General features: G+C 40.3%; 1 long non-coding RNA gene across 1 annotated transcript; it reads right to left on the reverse strand.

Moving 5' to 3' along the window:
* Positions 1 to 3,518: 3,518 nt before the first annotated feature.
* LOC122547988 (uncharacterized) lies at positions 3,519 to 14,299 on the reverse strand. The gene is made up of 3 exons (XR_015753050.1): positions 14,203 to 14,299; positions 8,538 to 8,722; positions 3,519 to 3,919 (listed from the first exon to the last, which is right to left on the reverse strand). It is a non-coding gene; the product is annotated as an uncharacterized LOC122547988 (long non-coding RNA).
* Positions 14,300 to 18,536: the final 4,237 nt, after the last annotated feature.

An 18,536-nucleotide genomic window follows, 5' to 3' on the forward strand; every position in this document is an offset into this window, starting at 1 on the left:
AATAGGGAGAAAATTTTGACATTCTTCAAGTGAATTACCTCCACGAGACTTTCATACGTGGCTTTTACTTTAAGTGTCTGCAGCCATCAGTTGTTTTACCTTCTCAAACGCTATGTAAGTTTGCTTGGGGTGCTTACAAAGCTTCAGGACCAAATCAAAACCATTGAGGATAGTCACTTTATAATCTATGAAAGTCCCCTCAGAAAACTTGGCATGAACCTCACAGGCTTTGGCTGGTATCATGTTCCGCATTAGCAGCATCCAGTTTTCCACAGGCCATTTCATTTGATTTGCCATTTTACCAAATGAAATGAAAAATGTCTCTCAGTCCCTTTCTTCAAATATTGAGATTGTTAAAGCACAAGTAAACAGCTTGGCTCTTGGCCTCAATTTGGGGGCAGATCTTGATTTGAGCTGATTTATTGTCACATTTACTGAGAAACTCCTTGACAGTACCTTCTCTGGGTTCATTAGCACAAGGCAGTTTGTGGGAGTTTGCTGAAATTAATTGGCTTCCGTGTTTCCTACATTACATTCGTCTGTGCACTTCAAAAAGTACTTCATTGGCAATAAAATACTTAAGGATCCTCCTATGTCATGAAATGCAAGTCCTTCTTTCTTCATGTAACAGATCTGAGTCCCACATATACAGGAAAGCTTCTAGAATGGCAAATCTTTGATGTTTAGGTTAGTAAAATCATGAAGCAATCAATCTGCAATGGACTACATGCAAATGGGAGTCAGCTTGCCAGTAACCTTCAGTCTAGTTATATTGAGTTTAGTTGAATCTGTGACATTTAATCATTTCAGCAAACAAGGTCAACTCCTGAGTATAGTAGTTTGTGTCATAATTAGACCTTGCTTGCTTTGGTTTAAAAGAGCACTCATTTATAGCATTTCCTCCCCCTTCAAGATCAGACAAGGTAGATTCATGCAGGGATTTTACAGAAAAGCCACAAAAAAAAACAGAAATTGTTTCTTTTCCTCTACAATCCTGTACTAAATACTGATCATACTCTGTGTGGAAAAGGATTGCCTAATACAAGTCTACTGTACAAATCAGATCCCAAAATGAAAGTCTAAAAGTATAATTCAAACCTATTTAAACATGGATTACCTTGTCTTACCTCACAGTTTAACAAGAAAGAATATATATTTTGCATGAGCTCAGGATGCCTTGAGGTGCAATAATAATGTGCTTTTGAAGTACAGTCATTGTTGCAGTGATGGAAATACAACTGCCAATTTATATGACAGCTAGCAAGCTCCCACAGCCAACGATATAACTGGTAAAATGACCAGTGCCATGGTAATGTTCCTCCCTACAAATAAGGAGGTCCAGATTTAAGTACCACCTGCTTCAGAAGTGTGTCATAACATCTCTGAACAGGGCGATTAAAAAATATCTGTAATGTTTGTTGAAAGGGACATAATAGTGAATGGAGCAGAGAGAACACCCTTACTCTTCTTTGAAACAGCACATGGAATTTTTTACTTTGACCTGAGAAGGCAAATGGGCTCTCAGTTTAAAATTTCACCAAAGAGACAGCACTTCCAATTCTGTAACACGCCATCCTTCCAGTTGTACTGGATGTCAGACAAGGTTACGCTCTTATATTGGTTTGCAGTTAAAAAATGTCTTGATTTTGAAATTCACATCCTTGTATCAAATCCTTCCATGGATTCACCCTTCCCTTTCTCTGTAAATTGCTCCAGCCCCACAAACACTCTGATATATCTGTGCTCGCTTGAATGCCAGCCTCTTCAGCATCATTGATTTTAATCACCTCAGTATTGGTGTCTGTGCACTCAATTGCATGGGCCCTAAACTCCAGAATGCTCTCCTTACACCTTTCTACCTCACTTTCTTCCTTTAAAGGTTCTTCTTAATTAACATAACCATTGATCCAGCTTTTAGTCATCTGACTTAACATCATCTTGTATGACATGTTGTCATACCTTTTTTTCGCAATGCTCTTGTGAAAGGTCTTGCTAACGTTATGGTGCAATGTGAATTTAAGTGAGTGTTTTTGTTTAACAAATGCAGATACCAAACCTGTTTGCTTCAATTGTGTGGGCACATCCACAGCAAATAGCAGATGAAAGAATTTGCATGTGATATTCCATGGCACAATTTCAAGGACAGAATGTTAACTGTTTAAACATGTATGAAGCCTGTTAACAATAGGAAAGGGAAAGAAAGATTACATGACCCAGAGACAGAACCAGCGAAGTATAGAGGAAGAGTGAACTGCTTTAACCCTAGTTGTTAACCAGCTGTACATTATGTTGTACATTATTTTTACATAACCACATCTAAAATGTCAAAAAGTAGGAAGTTATACAGTCATGCTACTCTAAAATCTGATTAAAAAGAAAAAGGACGTATTTTAATCTTTGAAGTTGCATATTAGTGTTAAGTCAATTGCGTTTAACAAAAGCTGTTTCTTTAACGCTGAATTATAATCAACCAAACAGATTTTTCACAGAAAATGTCAAGAAAATTATCAAATTATTTGACTTTCTAAATCACTAAACATTTAATCCAGCATACAAAAGATTTAAACATATTCTTTCACAGCTGAAACATTGAGTAGAACAATAAAGCTAACTCAATTCAGTAACCCATTTAATGCAAATTCTGAAACCAAGTTACTGTTCTGTTAATGGATGACAACGTTGACAATTGTATCATTGCTTATAGAAGTAGCAAAATAAAACAATTATTATTCAGGAAGTTATCCTTGTGTTTAGTTGATCCTTTGAAGTTTTTAGATCTGAAATAAATTCTGTACCTTGTTCCTTCTCGTACTGAACAGCAACTTAGTCGCTGTTAATTGAATCGGCGTCAACATACTTCACCACTTCTTAACTAACACATATACTACTTTATTACTTACAAGTTACCATCTTGTTTCTGTATGCAACAAAATATTCTATTCATGATCACCTCTATATTTGTCTACCAGTTGGGCAGTGCTTTGATTTTAAAATTCATGTCTTTATTTCTAAATCCTTCCATAGGCTGTGCACTTCCCTATCTCAGTAACCTCCTTTGACCTTACATCTATTCCGGATCTCTGTATCCCTCCAATTTTGGTCTTTTGCACATCCCTGATTTTCTATTGCTCCCATAGTTTCAGCTGTTTGGTCCTAAACCACTGTAATTCTTTCTGGAAATCTCTCCACATTTTAATGTTAATTTAAAATCTGAAATAGGTACATTTTTGTTAAGCATAGATATTAAGGCATATGGGCCAAAGGCAAGTATATAAAGTTAGATCACAGATCAGCTTTGATCTAATTGAATGAAAGAAAGGACTTAAAGAGCTGAGTGATTAACTCTTGTTTCTATGTTCCTATATCTCTTTTATGAAGCTTCTTCAAACGTATGTTTTTGGCTAGGTTTTTGATCACATGCCCGATGATACTAATCATGTGATTCAGCATCAAACTCTTCCTTTGACTGGTCTCCCGCGAAGTACATGGGAAATATTGCTATGTTAATATAAAATAAAATGAGCTGATTCAGAAAGCATTTTCCTTAATCTCAGCTCATACTAAACACTTCACTAACAGTTAAGCAGTTTCAGAAGTACAGTCAACTATTGTACTATTGGAAACATGGCAAAGACATTATACATATTAAGATCCTACATATAGCAAGGACATAATTGACCATATAATTTGATTTTTGTGATATTAATTAAGATATAAACATTAGCCAGGTAAGCTCCATTCTTCATTTTTCTTTGAAATAAATGCCTTGGGTTTCACATCCACTTGAGAGGGCCTCAGCTTAATGCTTCGTCTGGACCATGTCACTTCAGGCAGTGTAGCACTTCCTTCACACAGCATTGAAGTGTCAGCATGGATTATGTGTTTAAGTCTCTGGAATCAGACTTGAACTTCAAGTGTGCTGGCAAAGAAAGAACAGCATTACCCACTGAGACAAGACTGACATTATAGCATAGCAGAGTGTTAGTTGGACCAATACATCTTTTTCTGTCAGACATTACCTCTGTTGCTGAAGTTGGGCAGAGATAGTGTATTTGCCCTTGCCAATCTATCAGTCTGTAAATATAGCTCAAAGTCTGATGAACAAATTCAATGAAACATGGTACACAGATTGGATACAGCTCAACAAAGAACTGTTTAGTTTTGGTAAATAAGCAAATCCAGATCCAAATCCTGAATGTGTTTTCTCCCACTAACTTTGGGAGATAGGGCAAATTGACATTTTTTTTAAAGGATGCTTTTGATTGTTTTAGAATGTTGTGGATTGTCTCAGACAGATTTGTGGTGGATTTCACAGCCTTCAAAATGAAAGCTGAATTTTCAAAGCAGGTTGTTGATTAAGGATTAGCCTGAAGCCTCTCAGTGAGATAGAAGTTCTTAATACAAAAGATTTCTTGTTTCAGCACTGTAGTTACAGAATGATAAGGAAAAGCTTCAAGAAAGAGTTTTGTAATTATTAAAGCATTAACTGCCTTGCAGAGACATGCACTATACTGTGTGCCATCTTCAGCTGTTTTAATGTGATTCAAGAATGAAGACATTATATGGTTGGATTATGCTTTAAAATGTCAAAGTCTAATATGTAGAACGACAAAACTGGTTAAAATTTAAGTAATACGTCTTTAATACCAATAACAGAAAATATATGATGAAATTTGTTTTGTTTTCATATGTAATTCATTTTACTTCATATCATTTTTTCTAAACTTTGATCTTTCTGCCCTTCAATATCCCATTTACTTTGTTGGCAGCTTTCTTGATTATACTATATTGATCTTGTTAGGCTGGGGATATGGCTGATAGATCTGACTGTCTAGCATTTTGAAAAAAAGTAACAAAATACAAGGACAGAAATTTTCCATTTGCAATTAAAACGCACTAAGTAGCAGTGCAGCCCATTTCCCTTTACAATTTTTTTTCTTTTTTCTGTTTTAAATGTTTTTCAATTAGTATAGATAGCATAGATAACATCAAATTCATCATTCCTTCATTTAAAAGCTTTAGCCATGAGCTTCTTCTAAGCGGCAGTTGCTTCCGGCAGTCCAAAGTGGCGGTCTTTCCTAGCTTGTTGGTCTCGGCCTGCGGAGTGATCTCTTATGGAGCAGTTTACCCCAATTTGAGATCTTGACAGTGGTTCAGCTCAATCTTCATCTTTGGCAAGTGCTTCTGGCTCTATGTTCTGACATCGTTTTATCCATGAGTGGTGGTCTTACCCCAACCCAATGATCTGAAGGCTTAGCATTTATTCTAAGTGGCGTTCTTGGCGCTTTCGGCCCAATGGAGTGGCATTTCGGCATTTCAGTTTTTGTCCCATCATGTCGTTCTCATCGTGGATGTTGTTCTCATTCCAGCTGTGTCTATCATCTTCAAGACCAGGAGCCTTTAAATGGAATTTAATGAACTTTGTCTTATATTTACTTTTTGTGACTTATGATTTTACCATGACTTCTGACTTAGAACATTTTTATTGTATTTTTCTTATAAAAAACATGTGACAATAAATTCTAAATTCTAAAATGTTCTGTCTGGAGCTCAATCTGCCATGGTTTACAGTGACTTTGCTCATGCAATTTTCTTCTTTTCATGTCTTTAATCATGCAGCAGGGCTCTTTGGCACCCTTCCCATGGAATCATATAGCAGTAATGGCAGAGAAACTCGCTGTTGCCAAGGACCTCTGTCAATTGTACCACTGGTGCCATGTTTAAAGTCCAGCTATAGCACGGCAAGCCAAGAGCTGGCCCTCACCCTGTAAGACTGAGCCCAAAGGAAAGGGAAACCCGCTCCCTGCTTCACAGACAGAAACCTGGAGGGCCTGGTGGATGGGGTGATAAAGAGAAAGGAAGTTCATTTTCTGAGGTCAGTCCGAGCAGTGACAGCAGCAACAACAGAGTGAAGGACAAGAAAGGTGACATACGAGTGACTGCTCAGGAACCAGATTTGCAGACTAATTGTGTCTAAAGTACTTAGATCAGTCATGATCTTGTTAAATGGAGGAGTGCCCTTGAAGGGCTGAATTGCCTACTCCTGCTCTTAACTCCTATGTTTCTATTTACTTACTTTTTGTCGTTATAATCAGCTAGGAATAGAGAGAAGCAGTGAGACAACTGAGTTCGGTGATGAGTAGGTAAGATTGTGTGATCAGTTCCTAGATTATTATCTGTAGTTAATAGTGTTGATTTAGTCAGTTAGGTTTGAATTAGTCAGTTACGTTTGAAATGGCAGGAGAACTGAGCCCTGTGGAATGCTCCTCCTGCAATAAGTAGGAATCAAGGACACTTCCAATATCTATGCTGAATACGTATGCAGAAAATACGATCAGCTGCAGCTCCTGATTTGCTGCATAGAGCACCTGGAGCACTACTCATGATGAATCGTCCATGAGGCTGCGGATGTCATTGATAGCACAATTAGCCAATGGTCACATACCAGTAAGGGCTACACATACAGGGAAGAGTTGGGTGACCACCAGGAAGATGAGTAAGCATGGACAATCAGTGCAGGAGTCCCCTGTGGCCATTCCCCTCTCAAACAGGTGTACCATTTTAGATACTGATGGAGGAACAACATCTCAGGGGAGAGGTTATTAAATACAATGAAACTGCTGGTCTGAAGTGTTTTGTTCTAATGCAAGGAGTTTGACAGGTAAGGGAGATGAACTTAGGGTTTGGATTAATACATATAACTATAATGTTGTAGCTATTACAGAGATTTGGTGGAAAGAGCGACAAGTGTGGCAGCTTAATGTTCCAGAATTGAAATGTTTCAGGTCAAATAGAGAGGGATGTATAAGAGGTAAGGGAGTTGAGTTTCTGATAAAAGAGGGTATGTTGCAGCTGTCTTGGAGGATGTCTCCGAGACTTATCCAGTGAGACCATATGGGTAGAGTTCCCATCGCTTTGATGAAATATGTACTATAAACCTCCCAAAGCCAGCAGGTGTTAGAAGAAAACTATAGGGTTGTTGTGATGAGTGATTTTAATTCTCTCTATATTGCCTGGGATTCACTCAGTGCCAGGGGCTTGGATGAGGGGACATTTGTTCGGTGTTCAGGACATTCTTTTGAAACAATATGTAAATTGTCCAACAAGGGAAGGAACCGTACTAGCCCTGGTATTGGGGAATGAGCCCAGCCAAGTGATGAAAGTTGTATTGAGAGAGCATTTTGGGAACAGTAACCATAATTCTGTAAGTTTTAAGTTATTTATGGATAAGGATACGTGTAGTCCTCAGGTGAAAGAACTAAATTGGGGGAAAGCTAATGACCACAATATTAACTCAGGACTGGGGAATGTAGCTGTTTGAAGGTAGATCCACATCTGTAGTTGTAGTCTGTTCAGAATAAAAAGCAGCATGTGGGAATCCTTTAAAAGCCAGTTGATGACAGAACCAGCACATTCCTGTGAAAATGAAAGATAAGGATAGCAAAAGTAGGGAACCTTGGATGACAAGAGAAGTTGTGAGCTTAGTCAAAAAAAGGAGGCAACGTAAGGTTTAGGAAGACAGACAGAGCCATTTAAGTATACAAAGTCAACAAGCATTAAAGTAAAACAAGGAATTAGGAGGGCTAAAAGGGCCATTTGGCAAACAAGTTTAAGGGAAATCCCAAGACAAATATAAGGAGCAAGAGGGTAGCTAGGGAAAGGGTAGGTGAGCCTTATGTCAGTGCTAGGGAAATTATTGGAGAAGATTCTTAGTGATAGGATTTATTCACATTTGGAAAAATATGGTTTTATTAGCAGTAGGCACTATGTCTTTGAGCAGGAAGGTCATGTCTCACAAACATAATTGAATTTTTGTAGAAAGGTGGCAAAGATGATTGATAATGACGGGGCAATAGATGTTAGCAAGGCCTTTGACAAAGACCCTCAAGGCAAAAGGTGAGGTCACATTGGATCCGTGGTGAGCTAGTAAGATGGATACAGACCTGACTTAGTCATGGAAAAGAGAGGAGCAGGGAAAGGTGTTTTACTGAGTGGAGATCTGTGACAAGTGGTGGTCTGCAGGGATCAGTGCTGAAACCCCTATATATAACAAGTGATTTGAACAAAGATTGGGCGAGTGTGGATAAAGAGGAAGAATGCTAGAGGATACAGCAGGACATAGATAGGCTGGAGACTTGGGTGGAGACATGGCAGATGGAGTTTAATCAGGACAAATGTGAGGTGATGCATTTTGGAAGTTCTAATGCAGGAGGGAAGTATACAGTAATTGCAAAACCCCTAATAGCATCAACATACAGAGTGATTAGGCATGCAGGTCCAGTTCCCTGAAAGTAGTAACACAAGTAGATAAGTTGGCCAAGATGGCGAATTTAAAAATCACACAACACCAGGTGATAGTCCAACAGGTTTATTTGGAAGTACAAGTCCCACTAGCATCCTGAAGCAGAAGCTCTCCAAAAGCTTGTACTTCCAAATAAACCTGTTTGACTATCACCTGGTGTTATGTGATTTTTAACTTTGTCCACCCCAGTTCAACACCAACACCTCCACATCAAGATAGCATATGGCATACTTGCCTTCATTGGTCGGGCCACAGAGATTAAAACTTGATGTCATGTTGCAGCTGAATAGAACTTCAATGAGGCCACATTTGGAATATTGTGCAGTTCTGGTCGCCGCAATACCAAAAGGATGTTGCCTGCTTTGGAGAAGGTACAGAATCACATGTTGCCTGGATGTTGTCTGGTTTGGAGGGAATTAGCTATGAGGAGAAATTGGACAGACTTGGTTTATTTTCACTTGAATGGCAAAAAATGTGGGCTGAGCTGATAGATGTTTACCAAATTGAGATGCATAGATAGGACTGGTAGACAGAGTTTTTTTTTCCCAGGTGAGAAATGTCAATTACAAGGGGATATAGGTTTAAGGTAAAAAGGGATAAGTTTAAAGGAAATGCAAGAGGCAAGTTTTTCACACAGAGAGTGGTAAATGCCTGGAAAAAGGACATGGTGGAGGTGGATACAATCGCAATATTTAAGAGGCATCTTGACAGATATATGAATAGGCAAGGGAGTAGAGATATATGGACTGCATAGAGGCAAAAGATTTTTTATTCAGAAAGTCATCATGTGCCAGCACTGTCTTGGTTAGCCAAAAGTGATTCTGTGCTGTACTGTTCTGTTCTTTGCTCTTTGAAGTGCCACAGGAAACCATGCCGCTTAGCTACCCTGAATCCAGATAGAGCCCAGGCCGGTGCTAAAGCAGAATGCCCAACACTGAAGGAGGAAAGATGGTGATCTTCTGAGCTTTGAAGGGGTCAGTGCAACTATTCCTCTCTGCTACATCACACTCACAGGGCCCCACTCACTCTAATAGTGAAATGGCACACACACTCACTACTCGCATGCAATATCCATTGCATCAACCACTTCATCCTCCCAAACTAATAGCCCTTCCTCTCCCCTGATTCACTGACTGGGAACACTTTAGATTTTCCTTCTATATCATAATTAACTACTCTCCCACCCATTTCCATCATTCCCAAAAACCTTGTTGTTTTATAGAAGGATAAACTGACTCATAACCAAGCTGACAGGGCCAAGATCAGTGGTGGTTGATTGGCATCAAACTCTTTATTCTATATGAGAAGATTAGACACAGGAAAGCATAACAACTCATATGGTACAGGGAGGCATCAATAGCCAACCAAATTTTAGTAAGATTCCACTGGCTGTGCTGCACTGCTCTTTCATTAACATAACATTAATAATTTATCCATCTTAGAAAGGTAGAGCTCTTTCTTCCCTTATGTAAGGACTTGAGGTATCCAGAAAACCTTCACAAAGAGTCCAATGCCAAAGCGCATCCTTGCCTCTGAGGAGGAAGCCAGTGAAGCCTGCGAGAATGCACCAGCAAGGCTTTCTCCTACACCCCCTAACAGCTCAGAGACTTTCACCTTGGTGTGTACTGTTTTACATAGATTAGACTCAGGAGCATCTCTAGTCACGGTGGCTCAGTGGTTAGCACTGCTGCCTCACAGCACCAGGGACTGGTGTTCAATTCCTGCCTCGGGTGACTGTCTGTGTGGAGTTTGCACATTCTCTCCGTGTCTGCGTGGGTTTCCTCCGGGTGCTCCGGTTTCCTCCTACAATCCAAAGTTGTGCAGGTCAGGTGAATTGGCCATGGTAAATTGCCCATAGTGTTAGAGTCAGGGGAATGGGTCTGGGTGGGTTACTCTTCGGAGGGTCGGTGTGGACTTGTTGGGCCTGTTTCCATACTGTAGGGAATCTACTAGATTAAATTAATCTAGTCAGGTAGTCAGGGAAGAAACTCCTGGAGTCTCCAGCACTCAGAGGACTGTCAAGAGTCAGGCACTGGTTGGAACTCCAGGAAGAAGAGGATCCCAAGGTCTCAGCCATTAATGACTTTGTTAAAATGCAGGAACAGCAGGTAGGTTTGTCAGATGCAGTCAGTAAATAGACTGAAAGATGGAGTATTATCAGAACCATGGAGGCTCCAGCATGTCTGTAACTGGCTGTCTCCATGGAAAGATTCTCAACCACCATGGAGACCCAGTTCCACCAGTCAGTTTCTGCTGGATATATCCCCTGCCCTACCCTAACACTTAGCATCAATAGCAAGGTGAGAAAGTGACAAGGATTTCAATCTCATTCCACCTGCCCCTTCCTCCCAGAGAGGCAGTATGGTGCCAAAAGGCACTCACAAAGAGGAGAAGCCACATGCATGAACTCCAGAAGCTCTTCTTAAGACACTCAGAGATTCCTGGCCTCTTCACAAACCCCCTGCCTGAGATTACACAAATCCTGAAGACTAAAAAAAGGATGGCAAGCCTGCATCTAGGCAGGAGATCCTCGACAAGCCTGAACCTCTAGACCTCAATGTTCCTCGGGACAACTGCCCAATTCTTCAGAGCCAACTACAAAACCACAGGTTCCTTTCATCAGCTGTGAAAGTCAGGGCTACATTTAGAGATCATGGGAGGCAAAGGAAGAAAAAGAACAAATAGAGGGAACAGAGGTAGGTTGGGTGAAACAACACAGTAAAAACCCTTTCATTTATGTACACATGTCTTCAGATGCACCTTTAAAACATCTGCTCATGCAATTTTCAGTACTGGAACTGGTTGAGCACTTGTGAGAGTTGAATCACCCCTTCAGATATCCCAAAAGTGAAAGAAATTGTAATGTTCAAGTATTGCTCATCTTTCATAATTAACAGACTGCTTGACTGATCAAAGATCCTTGAATTTTAGTTGATATCCACAACTATGATGTTGCATTTTAACAATGAGGCTAAATTCTATGTACAGAGATTATGGTATGGCCTGGCCTGCATACATCATTCCATGCTGATGCTCTGCTTGTGAGAGTATGGAATCAATAATGATTCCACCCATCTCTACAAGGAAAGTTTAATTCTATATTTCAGCTTTTCAAGGGAGCATTCTGCCATTCAAAGCAAAGATAGACAATAGGCAAATCTCATGAACACACTGGTCAACCAAGAAAAGTGGCACAAATTGTGGCAACTCTCATTCTCTCTATATTTTCCTAACTTGCTTGGTATTGCTCACAACATTCCAGGCAGGGCAAAGTTCTACAACATGCTACTGTAGACAAAATGACATATTGGATGGAGATTACATCACATTATAGAAATTATGTAGCTGGAGATCAATAATTTCAGGCCTAGGACGTTTCTGTAGAGTTCCTCAGCGTTATGTCCATCCTCAGAAGCTTCATTGATGACATTCCCTTGATTGATGGGAATAATCTTTGATGATTTCACAGTGTTTAGTTCCATTTCCTATTCCTCAAATAATGAAGCAATGCATGTCCATACACAGCAAAATCTGAATGACCAATGTGTTTAATTGTGAAAATAAAGAGATACAATGTTAAAGCATCAAGGTTGAAGCCTCACACCCGGCTTCCTATAAGGACTCCATTCCATTCTCATTTTTTCCCCAGTACATCCGTTACAATGATGCTACCTTGCATAAGGGTGCTCTGACATGACCTTTTTTCCTCAACTCCTGAAGATTCTCTTGGGGCAGAATTGGGGGTGACATGGTGGCTCAGTAGTTGGCACTACTGCCAGAGTCCCAGGTTCAATTCCAGACTCGGGCGACTGTCTGTATGAAGTTTGCACATTCTCCCTGTGTCTGCATGAGTTTCCTCCCACATTGCACAAAGATGTGCAGGTCAGGTGTATTGGCCATGCTAAATTGCCCATACTGTTAGGTGCATCATTCAGAGGGAAATGGGTCTGGGTGGGTTACTCTTCGGAGGATTGGTTGGGCCAAAGGGCCTGTTTCCACACTGTAGAGTATCTAATCTAATCTAGAACATTCAGCTAACTGAGTCTGCTTCACCATTTTTTCATGGCTAATAATGTTTATCTCAACCCCATTCTCTTGCCTTCTCCCCATAACCCTTGATCCCCTTAGTAATCAAGAACCTATCTATCTTTGTCTTAAAAACATTCAATGACTTAGTCTCCAAACCTTCTGTGGCAATTAATTCCACAGATTTGTCATCCTCTGATGAAATCTCCCCTTATTTCAGTGCTAAAGGGTCATCCCTTCACTCTGAGGCTATGCCCTCAAGCCCTAGTCTCACCTACTAGCGGAAACATCTTCTCCATCTCCTCTCTATCCAGGCCTCTCAGTATTCTGTAATCACTACAATGAGTTGGACCAGTATGTGACATTCATAAATCTAGGACTTTCGTGGTACTGTTACAGCCTCTGAGCCAGAAGGTCCAGGTTGAAGTCTAACTTACGCCATTCATGTCTCACAACATGTCTGAACATGTTGGTTCAAAATACAAGGGCCTCTTGTGGTGATATCCCGGCTCTGAGATGATTGACATCTAGCAACTACGTCAGTCTTCCTTTGTGGAGCTATGACTCCCAGCCAGCAGAGTTTTACCACTGACTTCAACTGTACTCTGCCACACTTAGTCATTTTTGGACCAAAACTATAACGTTTTGATTAAATTATTCATAGTGTTTCTTTTAGTATATTTGAAAGGAGCAGGACAGGAAAACGTGCTACGCCCTGATTCATATTTCCAGCAAAGGGCATTATTTAAATCATTTATCAGGAAATGTCTCATGAAGCCTCGGGATTCCATGCAACCACTTTAAAAAAGTTGTAACCTTAGTCTCCAATTACTGACGGCACCTCCGAAAGGACAGCCAGCCTCGATGTTTGCCCACAGACTTGGGAGGGGGCTCTAAACTACAGATTCAGAAAGCTTTGAGGGCAACGATATTTTTTTAAATCCTTTGCTATGAATGTAAAACTAAATGGGATCTCTAACGTTCCAGGCGCAGAAAGCCCAGATGCCTACAGGGCACTTTCAAGGAGATCCAACATATCGTCTTATGCAAAACGGAAGCTCTTAAAAATTAATCAGGGACTTTCCAGGCACGAAGCACCGATTCATTCCACAAATTCTTTACATTCCTCTCTCTTGTTTCCAGCAAGATTAATTAAGCCATCCGTGAAATATATCCAGTTCCTGATCCCTCCCACGCAAAGGGAGAACTGACTGTTCCTGCATAAGTGATCCTGGCTCTGCACGCTTGTTTGTTATCAAAAACCCTGTTCCCTCTCAAAATCAACTTTCTGATCTCAGATTCAGGAAATCCTACTATTCCGAAATTGTTCTCAAACTGCAGCTGTTAGAACCGTACGTCTGTCTTATATTCCTTCCCCACTCCCCTTTGTGCCTTGCAGAAATTCGCTCATTAAAGATAAACAGCCTGACGCTGCAGCGAAATATCTCGCATCCGGTCCGGGAGGCTGCATTAACCAATGCCTGTTCCACTCGGACGATCGTATTTCTAGCCAATTAAAGCGTGACTCAGGATCACGCACTGAACACATCAGCAGCAACAGTACGTTGTCTCTGAACATAACTGTGAGTCATTCACATCACACGATACCCAGTCGTGACTACTTCAGAGGACCAAATAGAACCTATACGTTTACAAGTCTCATCTTGTTCCTCAATCCTCCTCACGAATGCAATATCGACCTCGTCGTTTTCTGTTTCTTCCTATATCCTCCACCCTAACACAGACGCAAATCTATTTCATTCATAAAATTTGTAAGGGTACAGTCCAAAGTATTTAAGTACAACGCGAATACAATTCAGCTTTTCCTCCACTTTGAAGCGTCCCAGTTCGAATACAATGCTCTTGATACTCACAATGTGCATTCCAGGGCAGGCATTAGAATTGGAGGAGCACACACAGAGTTTTAGGGCAAAGGAGGTTACAGGGGGAGAGGAAAATACTGCATGTTACTCTAAATCCTTCCTTCGGTACTGCATTAAGTCATCAGCCTTGACTATGAGTTTAAGGCAGTAAAGTCAGAGTCACTGACTGTGACTCAGAAGTGAAAATAGTGTCCATTCAGTTACAGCTGGCACTGGTATCTTGAGTAACTTTGAGTACCTATCTGTAATGTGAACTGTTTTATAAACTTGGAGATAGTAAGGACTGCAGATGCTGGAAGTCAGTGTGAATATAATGTGGAGCTTGGAAAGGCACAGGAGGTCAGGCAGCATCAGAGGAGCAGGAAAGTCAACATTTCAGGTCAAGACCCTTCATCAGGAGGGTCTGGAGAGGAAACATCGACTTTCTGTTCCTTCGAAGCTGCCTGAATTGCTGTGCCTTTCCAGTTCCACATTTTATCAACTATATTTTATAAAGTTATGTGTAGGTCTTACTTTCACAGCCTCATCACCTCTCTGTGTCCATTATCTCATCATTGCCCTAGAATTCTCCGAAGTACTTGCACTTTTCAAATTCTGGGCTCTTATGCATACCACTCCATTAATGATGATCATGCTTTCAGTTACCTCAGAACTCACTCTAGAAATGCCTCTCTGCCTCTTTTAGTTCTCTAACTAACAATAAGGTGTCCCTTAAAACCCATTGCTTTTACAAACTTTTGGCCATTTGTCTTAGAATCTCCAAGTGGCTTATCGTCAAGTATTATCTGCTAACTCCTATCAAGTGCATTTCTATGTTTTACTACATGGGAACTACTAGGTAAATGCATTTATTGTCAAATATTGTGCTATCGACTCTGATCTCCAGCATCTGCAGTCCTCACTTTCTCTTAAGTATTATAATATGGTAACCTCTAGCTAGAATGTGCTCTACTCATGCCTTAGATACATGACTGATACAGATCAAACATAAGAGTCATAGGAAATAGGACCAGAAGTAGTCTAATCAGCCTATCATGCCTATCCATCACTCAAATAGATCATGGCTGATCTACTTATCTTAATGTTCAAACATTATCCCCATATTCCTTGATATTTTAATATCTAGAAACCTATCAGCCTCTGTCTTAAACATGCTGAATGACTGAGCCTCTACACCCTCTGGGTAAGGAATTGCAAAGATTTGCCAATCTGAGTGAAGACATTCCTTCTCAACTAAGTCTTAAATGATCTCCCTCTTGTTCTGAGAATGTGTCCCCAGTTCAAGGACCCTCAACAACAAGAAACACTGTTCCTGCATCAATCCTATCTAGCCCTGTAAGAACTTTGCTTGCATCAATGAGATAAACACAGAGAAGAACATGAAACGCTGTTCTGGCTGCTTTTGGTTCTCCCTTGCCCTTCACTGCTTCAATTTCCCATTGCTCCCTTCATTTTTCCTTCCCTTCTTCCTCACAAACTCCCAGCCATCTCTCTCACTTCCACCACCAAGCCACCAAACGTATGTGCAGCAGGGAGCTGGAGGCAACATTTAGTGTGGGAGTGGATAAGAGGGAGCAGTAAAGAGACTTGAATGGGAGGTCCAGGTAGTTCTCTCATAACACCATAGTTCGGTTCCCATGCGATGTCGCTTTATAAGAAAATCGTGCAAACCAGCATCATTGAAACTAATGGAGCTGGAATCGTGTTATAGCCAGTACAGGTAAGGAAAGTTCATGTTCTACAAATATTAGTCTAAATTCGGCATTCGTGTTGTGGCTAATTCATGTTGTGCAAACACGTGCTATAGGAGAACCACCTATACAAGGAATTGAACGGCAGAAGGTGGATGTATATATTGACACAAGCAGTTGGAGAAAGTGTGTGGATGCCAGTGGACAGAGTGAGAGATTACTTCCTGATTTTCTTTTCCAGGTTGCTGGTGACAATAATTACATCTAAAAATTAATGGTGAGAATTATGGTCTAAGCGCTCCAATGGCCTTCTCACTGAATTGTTCTCCTGTTTTTAATTTTTCTCCTACTAAAATTAAAATGTACTAATCTGAACAGGGCAATGTTACTGATGTGTCATTTCAGTTTTAAACCAATCAGAGTCATATAGCACAAAAACAGACCCTTCTGTCCAACTCATCCATGCTGACCAGGTATTCCAAAATGAACTAACCCCATTTGCCTGCATCTTGTCCATATGTTTCCAAATCTTTTCAATTCATGTACCTGTCCAAATGTCTTTTAAATGTTTTAATTTTATCCAACTCTACCACTTTCTCTGAGAGCTCATTCCATACATGCATCACCCACTATTGAAAACATTGCTTCTCAAGTCCCTTTTAAATTTTTCCCCTCTCAATCACACAAAGAATGTTAATGTGTGTGCCCCTCACTCCCTGCTTCATTTGTTTATATATTGTTCATTGTAAACACCTATCTATAACAATTAAACAGGCTGATCTACAATTGCTTCAGCACACTATTTTGGCTGACACTTCAATGGAGTGCTGCATCAGCACAATCGCCACTGCCTAAATGAGATGTAAGCCTAAATGCAGGCTCCCCTCTGAGGTGGATATGAAATATCCCATCAAATTACAAAAGTGTTTTTACTGGCATCCTGGCCAAAAAAACTCATCCTTGTTCAACATCATTAAAACAGTCAGATTATTATTACACATTATTATAGGAGCTGGCTGTGCACAAATTGGCTGGCATGATTTCAGCATTACATTTGAAATTGTCCCACAAAAACCCTTCTTTAGTTGTAAAGCATGTTGTGACCTCCTCAGTTGGTGAAAGGTGTGATATAAATACAAATCTATTAAAGAAATTTTGCTGATAGTTTGTGAACTTAATTTTGGAATTCGTATATACTTCCTTAAAAAAAACAAAAATCATCAGCTTTATTCCAGCAAGCCTGGGGGTATTTTTGCAGATGACACCAAAATGTGCATAAGATCAGTAATTTTGTACTAATGAATAGTTTGCAGGTTGATTTAGATGGGCTTGGTGACAAAGCTCCTGCATAGCAGGTGCCATTTAATGTAGCTGAGTCAAGCACTTGGGTTTAGAGACTCTCGAGATGCAGCAGGAAAACACCTTGAAGCTGGTATTTAAGCTTCATTAAAGGATAGTAGATGAGTCTACTATATAGAATTGAGAACGTTCTTGTGACAAGTTGTGGTTATTTTTGTTGTAAAAAGAAAGATAATTTTGACCCATCTTTAAAAACATAATAAGTGAGTGCTGCTCTAATAAGACACACCTGTTTGTAAGTCTGGATTTAACATGCAATTTTCAGCTGATTTACTGATTATCATAATTTGAATTTGCCTGAGATCCCAATCCAGAACTAAGTTCAGCACTCAAAATGTTGATTGGAGGCAAATTCTGTACAGAGGGCTCCTTGCATCCGCTTCCACTGAAGGTGTTTGGAATGCCCTAGCTGGTATATACTGTCACATTCCAGGGACACATAATGCACATAGGCTCACGGCTATATCACTGGAAAGCTCAGGAAAGGAGGCTGACATGAGAAGGAATATCCTGAATCCCTAAAAGAGGTCACCTTGCCTTCTTTAGACCTGTCTCTTCTCTCCTGCAGCAACTGGTGGTTCTCCACTCAACTTCATGCCCACTTCCCCATTGCTCAGCCAGACTGACAGGGACCCCCAGAAAGATACTGATAATCAAACTCTACCTTTTGTCCGGGTGACTCCTAATAGATATCCAATATAGTCACAGGATATAACTCTCACTTTCATTAGATGAAGTCCTCAGAGACTTCGTACAATGAGTGCTGCTCATGTGTTGAGAAAGCCATAACAAAGTGATCCAGAAAAGTCCCCTTGGAGATGTGCTTCAGAAGGTTATCTATAAAGCAATCAACATGACACAAAGGGTAGGCTTTTACGTAATGTTTCAACATGGATACTATGTTTACTTCTGAACAGTTGATTGCCACTCGGAGAGGCTGTTAGTTGACGTACTAACCACCAGAATACCATACAGCTTCCTTAATGAGCACCAGCAGGGTTTTAAATGGCAGTCAGCTCCTTAATGAGCCTCTGGGGGCCAGCTCCTAGTGCATCAACTTACAGTATATTTATTTTGCACCTTAACATCATAAAACATCATGAGGCGCTTCACAGGAGTATTATAAAATAAAACAAGCTGAGTCATATAAGGGGATAATATATCTGATGATCAAAAGCTTGGTCAAAGAGCTGGACTTTAAGAGTAATCTTAAGGTAGGAAGGTGAATAAAAGAGTCAGGGAGGTGTAAAGAAGGAATTCTTTGGCTTAGGACCC

The sequence above is a fragment of the Chiloscyllium plagiosum genome, unplaced genomic scaffold (genome assembly GCF_037043375.1).
Source record: "Chiloscyllium plagiosum isolate Xiang-an unplaced genomic scaffold, Cpla_swu_hap1 HiC_scaffold_3, whole genome shotgun sequence".
Classification (NCBI taxonomy): Eukaryota; Metazoa; Chordata; class Chondrichthyes; order Orectolobiformes; family Hemiscylliidae; genus Chiloscyllium; species Chiloscyllium plagiosum.